The sequence below is a fragment of the Talpa europaea genome, assembly GCF_964194135.1.
Source record: "Talpa europaea genome assembly, chromosome: X".
NCBI lineage: Eukaryota > Metazoa > Chordata > Mammalia > Eulipotyphla > Talpidae > Talpa > Talpa europaea.
Genome location: NC_140081.1, coordinates 9778522 through 9788740, shown reverse-complemented (window position 1 = coordinate 9788740; position 10219 = coordinate 9778522).

The following is a 10219-nucleotide window of genomic DNA, read 5'->3' as shown; positions in this document are numbered from 1 at the left end:
CTAGTTTTATTAAAGATCCTTCCCATTAAAGTCTCCTATGTTTTGTGTTGATGCGGCGGATGGCAGAACCCATTTAGAATAGGCAGGTTTGCGGGGCTTGGGCTGCCCCTCTCCCTGTCCTATAACACTAAGTGCGCCCTTAAGCAACTTTTTGTGAATACACACCCTAAGCTGGGCCAGGCATTTTGCTAGGGTCAGGGATGGAGTAGAGAACAAGGTTAATGTCCTCACTTTCCAGGAGGCCAAGGTCCAGTGGAAAAGAAAGACAGCAAACTGATACTTGAAGTTACTATTTGCGATTGTGACAGTGATGAGGTCAGGCTTGCTGTTACAATTTTTTACATTATTACAGTTTGTGATGTGACATTTATTTGTGTGATTCTATGATTAGTGTCTATCTCCTTCCCTAGGAGAAGGACGCACCTCCTGCCAACAAGACTGCGCTATTCCTGCCACCAGCACAGGTATGCAGTAAATATTTGTTGCTGAGGAAATCTCTGAATTAAAATCCCACATTCTCTTGTGAGATGACAGTCTCAATCATCTGGTTTTTGTGTTTAGTTTGGGATCCCCAGCACCTGTCACAGAGTAGCCCCACAAGGAATACTTAGTTTTTAATGACGTACCATTGTTTTATAGCCAATGAAATCTTTGTTGAATGATTTTTTTTTTTAAATTGAGAATAAGTATACCAGTTTGCATGGCTTGACTATACATAGCAGGTTCCAATATTAAGGGCATTTATTAATACATTACAAGCTCCAAAGGCTCAGAGACGTCAGGATTGTGGGGCAGCGCTTAACTTGGAGAGTCTTGGCTCTTAAGAAGATTAATGGGGTTACTGTGGCACCAGCATCCCATCCTCATATCCTCATGATCAAAGGCCTGAAGAAGTCAGTGGCAGGCTGCTCTTTGTGGCATGCCCTCCTTTGATATAGAAACCTTTCCCAGAATCTTCCCCCAGATTTATACTTTTCATTGGCCATTACTGGATCTGACACTGACCCCTAAGCAAATCACTGAACAGAAGGAGAGGATCTCATCGCAGTTAAGGTAACATTAACTTTGATAACAAAAAACTCTCCCCAATGCATAATGGCTCAAATATAATAGAAGCTTTTTCTCCCTTATGTGAAACTCACAGGTGTGCCCCATCACAACTGCCCTCTGAATGGTAATTCAGGGTCAGGCTCTTTCCATCTTGTAGCTCCCTCATCTTCCAAGTTTACTAGGTTTTTCTGCATCAAGTCAACAGGAACTACACTTCCCAGCATCCCTGGCATTTGTTCTTGCCATTGAAATGTGAGTGGAAATAGTTTGGGTCCTTGAGGGGCCAAGGTGGTTGGGAAGCACATTTCTTCTTACCAGAAATACTGCTACACTGAGGGGAGAGTAATTTGGTGGAGTTAGTTGTCTTTGCATGACTGACTCAGAACAGAGCTGCCAGCAGGAACAAATGTGAGCCGCCTGTGTGGTTTTCAATTTCCCAGGGTTGGCCCTGGCAAAAGAGGGGCAGTGCGTACTTTGTACTAGTATATAAACTACCCAGAGTCTGTGATGTTCTCTTTCCTACAATCTAAGGGAGAGTGAGAACTGATGAAACTAGACCACTACCTCTCACCATGCACAAAAATCAACTCAAAATGGTTAAAAGAACTGGACATAAGACCTGAAACCATGAAATATATAGAAGAAAATATAGGTAAAACACTACAAGACATACATCTCAAAAACATATTTAAAGACTCATCACCCAAAGCAAAGAAAGTCAAGGAAAAGATAAACACCTGGGATTACAGAAAACTGAAAAGCTTCTGCACAGCACATGAGACATTAACCAAAACAAAGAGACACCCCACCGATTGGGAAAAAAGTCTTTGCACTCCATCCAACTGATAAGGGACTGATCTCACAGAACTCACACAACTCAACAAAAACAAACAATCCAGTCAAGAAATGGGCAGAAGAACTTAAAAGGCATTTCTCCAAAGAGGAAATGCCCACATGGGATGGAAGAAAGAGGAGGAAACAAGGCCGGTGAAAGATGATACATCAACTGTCATTACCAGTGTTAAGCAACATAACCAAAGTCAGAGAGTTAATGAAAGGAAAACTCACCTAGTTCTGTGAGTCCTGAGGCTGAAGGACTAATGCAAATGCTGATGGCATGAACGACACAATACAAACCATGGATACAGAAAAATCTGGGCCAATGATGTCAAGGGATGAGAAAGTGATTTGTCCTACTTTTCCTAATTATCTTAATCTTAAACCAACATTTAAAAAAAAAGCTAGCCAGAAGGACGGCTAGAGATATGTGCCAGGGCAGCTGGCGGGTGTCCCCAGAAACTGAGTCCCTCCAAAAAATGACAGTGACAGTGGACACTTGGCATAAGTCTATATCAAAGCCTGCTTTGTTTTTTTTTAACTTTACCTTTTTTTCTGGTTTAAGAATTAGTAGCTTTATTTTTCATTTTAAAAGGACAGGTTTATTAGGAAACAGAGAAAGGAAAAGGGAGACACCTGCATAGACACAGGCAGGCAGAGAGCTGCCGCTGCTGCTTTGCAAAGGGAAAAGGTTTGTGAAAAGAAACGCCCGCACAGTCACAGGTGGGAGGGCCAGTTGCCAAATTAGTAGCTTTAAAGCAAAGGAGCGACACACAAAGCAGTACAAAGCCATGAGATATGACTGCAGAACTGGGGCTACCAAAAAGAAAGGGTGGGAGTGGGAAGAAAAGGGGAGAGGGAGCCTAGTGGACTGGGTAGAGGATTCTGGAGGGTGGTATATGGCGTGATGGCGTGCGCGTGTAGCTGCGTGAACCTAAACTCCCGCAGCTTAAAAAACATTCGATGTCAACATTATCTCAATAAATATAATTTTAAAAAAAGAGTTAGTGGTGGGCGTCCCTCGTGGCGCAGGGGTTAAAGTCTCAATGCTATTAAGCTATTGCCAGCCACTGCGGCCTGAGTTTGATCCCAGGCCAGGGAGGTGACCCACATGGTGCAGCAGACCTCTCCTGTCTCACCCAGTGCTCCCCTCAGCAGTGTATTTCAGTCCGTCTGCCTGTTCTGCTCCTCATTCTGTCTCTGGTGAATCCTCTCACCCCCTGCACCTCTGGCCTACACCTCAGTTTCGGTATGCATAAATAAATTAAAAATTCGGCCTTCCCTGTGATAAGGGAGGGTCAGAGGTGGTACTACTTGACAGCACGAACCCTGAAAGAGAAACCTGACAAGCAGTAAAAAGACTATCAGTGTCATGTCACCAGACAAGGGAGCAGGCCCGGGGTACCTCAGCCCAGTCCCAATCTCCAACACAAAGAGGACTCCACAGACACCGGTGAGGGCAGGCAAGCAGTCGGCGTTTATTGATCAGTGAAAACCTAGACTTTCATCACCTTATACTGTTGTATCTCTACAATCTTAAACTTACAAATCCATTTACTGGCTCTCATAACCCTTATCCTTGCAATCGTATGTCTCCCTTAGTCTCAATGTACTTGTTCTTCAAAGACCACAGAGACCCCACATTCCCTGAACCTGCTACCTCACTTAAGTCCCTGGCCTTTAACTTCGACCACTCTTATAAGCAGAACCTCTTGTAACACTACTGTTTGCAACTTAAGAGCAAGACAGAGCTCTGCGGAGACCTCTCTGGGCATGAGAGACTCTGAGACACCAGGGTTAGGGGTCTATATAGGTTTTAGGGCTGGGGCTTGAGAACGAAGGAATTAAATCTTACTGGGAATGCAGGGAAAGTGGACTTGGCTATAGTCCATTCATTGTTGCTGGCTGTGAGCGCCTGTCAGCAGCAGCTTGGTCATTGTGCGGGGTCGTGACCATCTCCAAGGTGAACATCCCATCCAAGCCGTGTGCTCCCAGCTCGTTTGAACCGGTCTGGCCTCAAGGTGTGTGACTCTTCTTTTGGGTCTGTAATTCCCTTCTCTTCCCATAGCAGCCAACTTGATAAGCTGGGGAAAGATAGCTGAGGATTCGACAAAAAATTGTAACAAATACAATGGGCCAAGGAAATTTATGGCAGCAGATGCCCGGACTAGAGTCTGTTGTTTGTTTGTTTTTTAACCTCTTGTTTACCAGACTATGGGAAAAGCAAAATTTTTGTCCTTAAGCCCGGTCCTTGTCCGGGAACGCTTCCTGCCTCACTCCCCCGAGAGTTCTTTCATCCTCTTTCTTCGTGAAATGGCCGTCAAGCTTCTATAGCCATTTCCTCTAAATGTGAGGGTAGTCCCTGCCTGTGAGAGGAATGAAAATCCCCCTCAAGTGAGAAAGCTCCAAGAGTGCCCACCTTCTGCCTTTGGGGCTGGTAGGTGGACTGTGAAAGGAGAGACATCAAGAGTAGGCCAAAAGAGTCCATGTTTTGTTGTTGTTGTGTTTAAAGATTGATTTATTTACGCATACAAGAACTGGGGTACCGGTCAATATTTTGGATGGTGGGGAGGTGTTGGTAATTAGGTGGTCCGGAAGGGAGGGTTTGTTTGCAGGGGCGTGGCTTACTCTGAGGCCCCGGGCAAGGGTTCCATTAGGGAGGCAGGGAGAGAGGCCATGGCGGTGCAGGTAGACCTGGAAGGGTTCTGAAGGGTTTTGGGGCCAAGGTAGGGGTTGGAAGGCCTGTGAGGCTCGTCTGTACCACGGCCTTTGCCTCCGGGCGCGCCCCGTTGGCTCGAGGCTAGAGGGCCCGGGGGACCCCGCGGCAGACTGATGCTCGCGCCGCGCGCTGACCCCCTAACCCCGTAGCCTAAGGTCTGGAGCGCCCCGCGCCTCTCTCCGGGTAGGCGGCCCACCGCGGACGGCGCACGCGCTCTCCACGGAGCCGCGGAGGTGGGAACCGCCGACAGGGGGCGCGGGCGCTCTGGCCGGACACCCGGGGCGGGGCGCCCGCTGGGAAGGCGTCGGGAGCGGCGGCCGCGGCGGGAGAGTCGGCTGCGCTCCAGGCCGCGGCCAGTGGGCGGGGCCGGGGCGGGGCGGGGCGAGGCGGGGCCGGAAGGAAGTGGTTCCGGGTCCCGCGGCCCGCCCGAGCGGCCGTGGTGCCTCGGCTGTGGGAGGCGGCGGCCGGGTGAGGGGCGAGGCCGAGGGGCCGGCGGCGGCGGCGGCGGCTGCGGAGCCTTCTCTGCCGGGTGAGGAGCTCCGGGGGGCGGTGCGGCGAGGAGGCCCGGGCCGGTGGGGAGGGCGTGTCCGCCGCCCGGGAGGGGCGGTTCTTGGGGTGGCGGTTGGGGTGGCGGTGCGGTTGCGGCCCCCAGGCTCCGGGTCCCGGGTTCCGATCCCGGCCGCTGAGCGCCTCTGGCCGCTGGGCCGGTCTCTTCTCCCGCGCGGCAGCCTGGGCACCTGCTGTCGCGGCCCCGGTGCTTCCCGGTCGTCCAACGACTGCGGCTCGGGTGGTTCGGAGCGTCTACCTTGGGGACCGCGGGGGGCGGTGTCCGGGGACCCTTGTCGCTCAACGGTCTCCGGGCGTGTTGCCTGCGGGACCCGAGCCTGGGAGCGCTGGCTTTGTCCTCCGGCGGTTCTGCCGCGCAGCGGCATCTTCCTCTGCTGGCGACCAGAATGAGCCGTGCAGGCTGCTCTTTATGTTGCAAGGCAAAGTAAAACTTGCCTTTTAAGAAACGTGTACTGAAAATTGGCGCATCCCTTGTGCTTCTGTCGGTTGTGTTAGGAAATTGGGTCAGTTTCTGGCAGGATTGTCCTGTCGGTAGGTCGGGGAGGGAAAGAAAGGGGAGAGAAACTCACTCTCCCAAATATTTTCCTGCCGCTGTGCTCTTCGAACCGCCTCGTAAGTGATTGCTTTTCTTTCCTGGAACTACAGGTAGAAATCAGAAAGGCTCCTGGTCACAAAACCGTTTTACCATTTTCGGAATGGGAGAAAACCGAAAATTTGAACTGGTTTTGCTGTGTGTTCATGTATAAGTGCTTTATTTTTGCAGTGGTGTTTTACTAGTAATGCTATGGTGCGGTTTGATGTTTCAATGGTATTCTTTTAAATGGCTGCTAGAAATTTCTTTTGAAAGCCTGGCTGTTCCTCCACCCCCCCCGCCCCCCCCCCCCTTAAGTGTCTTAATCAAAAACATTTGTACATGGAAATATTTCGACTCACCCCAATATAGAAAATTTCCAAAATATATAAAGCCACAATGAAGAAAATACTACCATTCCAAGTGACCATTGTGAATTTGGTTACACTCGCTTTACAGTCTTTTTCAATGTAGCAATGAATGCTTGGTTTTTCAATAGTGGATTCTCTTTTGTAACCTTTTTTTTTTCTGACTGCATAGCTTGCCACTATATTGCTTTAGTAATTTATTTAGTTGGTTATTTCCAGTTTTTCACAACTTCAACACATTGTTGGAGAAATGTAAAATCTGCACATCCATGATTACTTCCTTAGTGTACATTCCTAGATGATTGAATTGTGTTGGGCAGAGTATGCACATAAGGGGTTTGTTTTTTTAAATGTAAATTACTCAATTTCCCTCTGGAAAGGGGGTGCTATTTTGCACTCCCACCAACAATCTGTGCATGTCCTTTCTTACATCCTAGCAAAAGACAACATTTAAAGGATTTCTATAGGAGCACTTTTAGGCCATTTATGTTCTAACCTCCTACCAAATACAGGTATCCTTTTCTAGCTATCATTTTTTTTTTCCTTATTTGTTGAGAGCAATTCAGTTTCTCATGTCTCATTCCACCTTTACCAGTTTGGTAAAGGAAGGTTATTAGGTGAAGCAAAGGCATCGTAGAGTGAACAGATTTTGAACTCAGCACTTCCTTGAACTCCAATATATCTGATTACCTTGAACGAGTCACATAACTTTTCTGAGGGATTTCCTGAACTCTGGATGAGGGATTATAGTGCATTTACAGATTGGGTTTAAGGTCAAGTGAGACATTTATGAAAAGTACATTTCAACATACTCTGTCTTGTTGCTAATTATTGTTGTAAAAATTCCAGAGCCCAAAAGCATGTTGATTTGCAAAGCAAATTTCTGAATTCAAAAAGCTATTCTGTGATAGATACCCTTTACCCCTGTGCACTTTCACTCCTTAAATACTGCTGCCCGCTCTAGATTATATCCAAAACGTTATCAGAATTATGAAATTAGGTGAGTGAATGAATCTGTACAAAAATTGGAGGAGTAAATCTCTAAATGCATTGTATATAAAGCTGAGGGGGACAGGATATAAAGCTAAATGAAACACAATCCTTGAATTGTTACAGGGCAGGGAGAGGGGCAGCCCAAACCCTGCAAACCTGCCTGTTTTAAATGGGTTTTGTCATCCACCGCATTAACACAAAACATATGAGACTTTAATGGGAAGGAACTTTAATACAATTAAGAAACAATACAGAAAGGCAAAGAATTTAGTTCTTAAATTAAGCACCCAAAGTTACCCGTCCCCGCGTGGGTAAAAGTCCACCCATGCAGGATTGGCCCAGAGCAAGGTCTCGAAGCCTGTCACAGGTCTAAAACATCTTCCAGTGGGGACCCACAGAAAGGGGTCAGAAACAACCAGACAAGCCCGGAAGGAAAAGAGCAAAATCAAAATTAAGATAAAAACCACTATTGTCACCTCCCCACGGGTCTCACCCACATCTGTGTCACCCAGTCTGTAACAGGGTGGTCCCCAGGAAAGGGGGAGGTTCCCTGCCCCACCCAAGGGAGGGTGGAGCTGAGCAGGGAGAGGAGAAGCTGCAGAAGAGACCGAGGAAGGAAGCAGGATGGAGCCAGGAGACCTGGAGGAGGCGCATGGAGCCTAGAGACACGTGAAGAAACTGTGCTTGTCTTTTGGTCGTGGACTGGGTGACACAGATGTGGGTGAGACCCGTGGGGAGGTGACCATGGCAACCTTTATCTTGATGTTGATTTTGCTCTTTTCCTTCCGGGCTTGTCTGGTTGTTTGTGACCCTTTTCTGTGGGTCCCCACTGGAAGGTGCTTTAGACTTGTGGCAGGCTTTGGGGCCTTGTTCTGGGCCAATCCCATATGGATGGACTTTTACCCACGAGGGGACGGGTAACTTTGGGTGCTTCATTTAGAAACTAGACTCTGCCTTTCCTGTATTGTTTCCTAGTTTTATTAAAGTTCCTTCCCATTAAAGTCTCATATGTTTTGTGTTGATACGGCGGATGGCAGAACCCATTTAGAATAGGCAGGTTTGCAGGGTTTGGGCTGCCCCTCTCCCTGCCCTGTAACAAGTCCACAACCAAAAGGCAAGTGCTGTTTCTTCACGTGTCTCTCGGCTCCATGTGCCTCCACCAGGTCTCCTTTTGGCTCTGCATCCTGCTTCCTTCCTTCCTCAGTCTCCTCTGCAGGGTCTTCTCTCCTTGCTCAGCTCCACCCTCCATTTAGGTGGGGCAGGGAACCTGGAACCTCCCCCTTTCCTGGGGACCACCCTGTTACTGGATCATGGTAAATAAAACATAGCATTTGTGCCCTATAGGCTACAAAATGTCCAGGCAGCTGAAGGATATAAAGCTGCGTTCCAAATTTCGAACCCAATTTTATTTTTATTTTTTAAAGATTTATTTATTTATGCAAACAAGAGCTGGGGCACAGGCCAGAGGCGTGGGGGGCGAGAGGACTCACCAGAGACAGAGTGGGGAGCAGAACAGGCAGACTGACTGACACTGCTGAGGGGAGCAGCGGGCAAGACAGGAGAGGTCTGCTGAGGCATGTGGGTTGCTCCCTGGCCAGGGATCGAACTCGTGCTGCAGAGGCTGCAGACAGCCTCATATTGCTGCATCTGTTAACAAACCCCTTGTGCCACCAAGGAGGCCCCTGGGGCGCAATTTTAGATGTGATGCAGGACTGTCAACTTTGCTAGGGAGTGCTAAAGTCCTCTTTAGTGCTAAAGTCCAAGCATCTGTACAAATGACCAGGCAGTCTCTTCAGGGTCATCTTTCTGAGGGTAGGAGTTGCAAGGTGGGGAAATGATAGTATTGAAGTATGAGAACCTGGATTCTAGTTTCAGGCCCTTCAGGGTGGATTGGTTTCTTTCTGAGGCGTGGTTTCTTTACCTAGGAAATGAAGGTATTTCCAGCTTCTTCAAAGGCTTGTTGGTAGTAGGGGGTATAGCTCAAGGGTAGAGCATTTGACTGCAAAGGCTTGTAGTAATGATTAAATGAGATAGTGTTTGCAGCACACACTGTAAACCAGAACGTACTGGTTGCACTTGTGATCATTCTTATTCACTGAAGACTTTGTTCCTCCAGGTAAGACCCTAAAGCTCTTCCAGTCTTGTGTCCTTCACCCCTACCAGTCACGGGCACTTAGTAATGTTTTCTAAATTAGCAGAAAATGTGACCACTGATAAAAAAAAATCCAATTTGGTCCAGTGCGGAATATTGGGAGAATTTGACTGCGTTATTTGGAGTTAATATTAAGGAACCAAAGGAAACATTGACTAAGTGGACCGAGGCTCATCTCACTCTGACTGTCATTCAGTTTATATCCTCACTCTCGGCCACACCGTCCCTTCAGAGCAACAATAAATCTATTCAAGTTGCTCCCATTTCAAAGCCTCCTCCCTAGTCCCTTATCACCCAGCCCGACCCAGATTCTCTCCTCCCCTGCCAGCCAGAATGCTTGAAGGAGTTGTTAATAATTGGCTTTCTCAGTGTCTTCACCTTCCACGTAGTCTCAAGCCCTGTGTTTACACTTTTCATCCCCTTTGTTGGGTCTCTGTGGTGTTTACCATGAAAGTCTCCTTTCTGGAAACATCTTTCTTCAGCTTCTGAGACTCTGTGATCGAGCTCCCTCCTCCTTCACAAGATGTTCCTTCTCAGTCTCCTTTGCTGGCTCATCCTCCTGGAAAGAGTGCTGTTTCTGCTAAGCTTGGTCCTTCTCAGGATATACTGCTTTTGGAATAATTTATAGAACATCGAGGCCACTATGTCTTTGAAGTTTTGGTAGAATGATCCTGTGAAACTACTCGGGCCTGATACTTTTGCGTGGGGTAGTTCCTTAAAATTTTCTCTGCTGCTTCTATGGAAGTTGCTCTGTTCATGCTTTCTAATCTAGTGGGGTCACTTTTGATAATCTGTTTTTTTGTAATCTGTATTTTTCTAGCAAATGATAACTTTCATCTGGGTTTTCAAATTTATTAGGTAGAAGGCTACAAAATAATCTCTTCTGATTTAAACTTTTTCTTCTATCAGTATTTCAGTGGCTATTTCCCCCTTTCTGTTTCTTATTTTGTTTTCTCCCATTT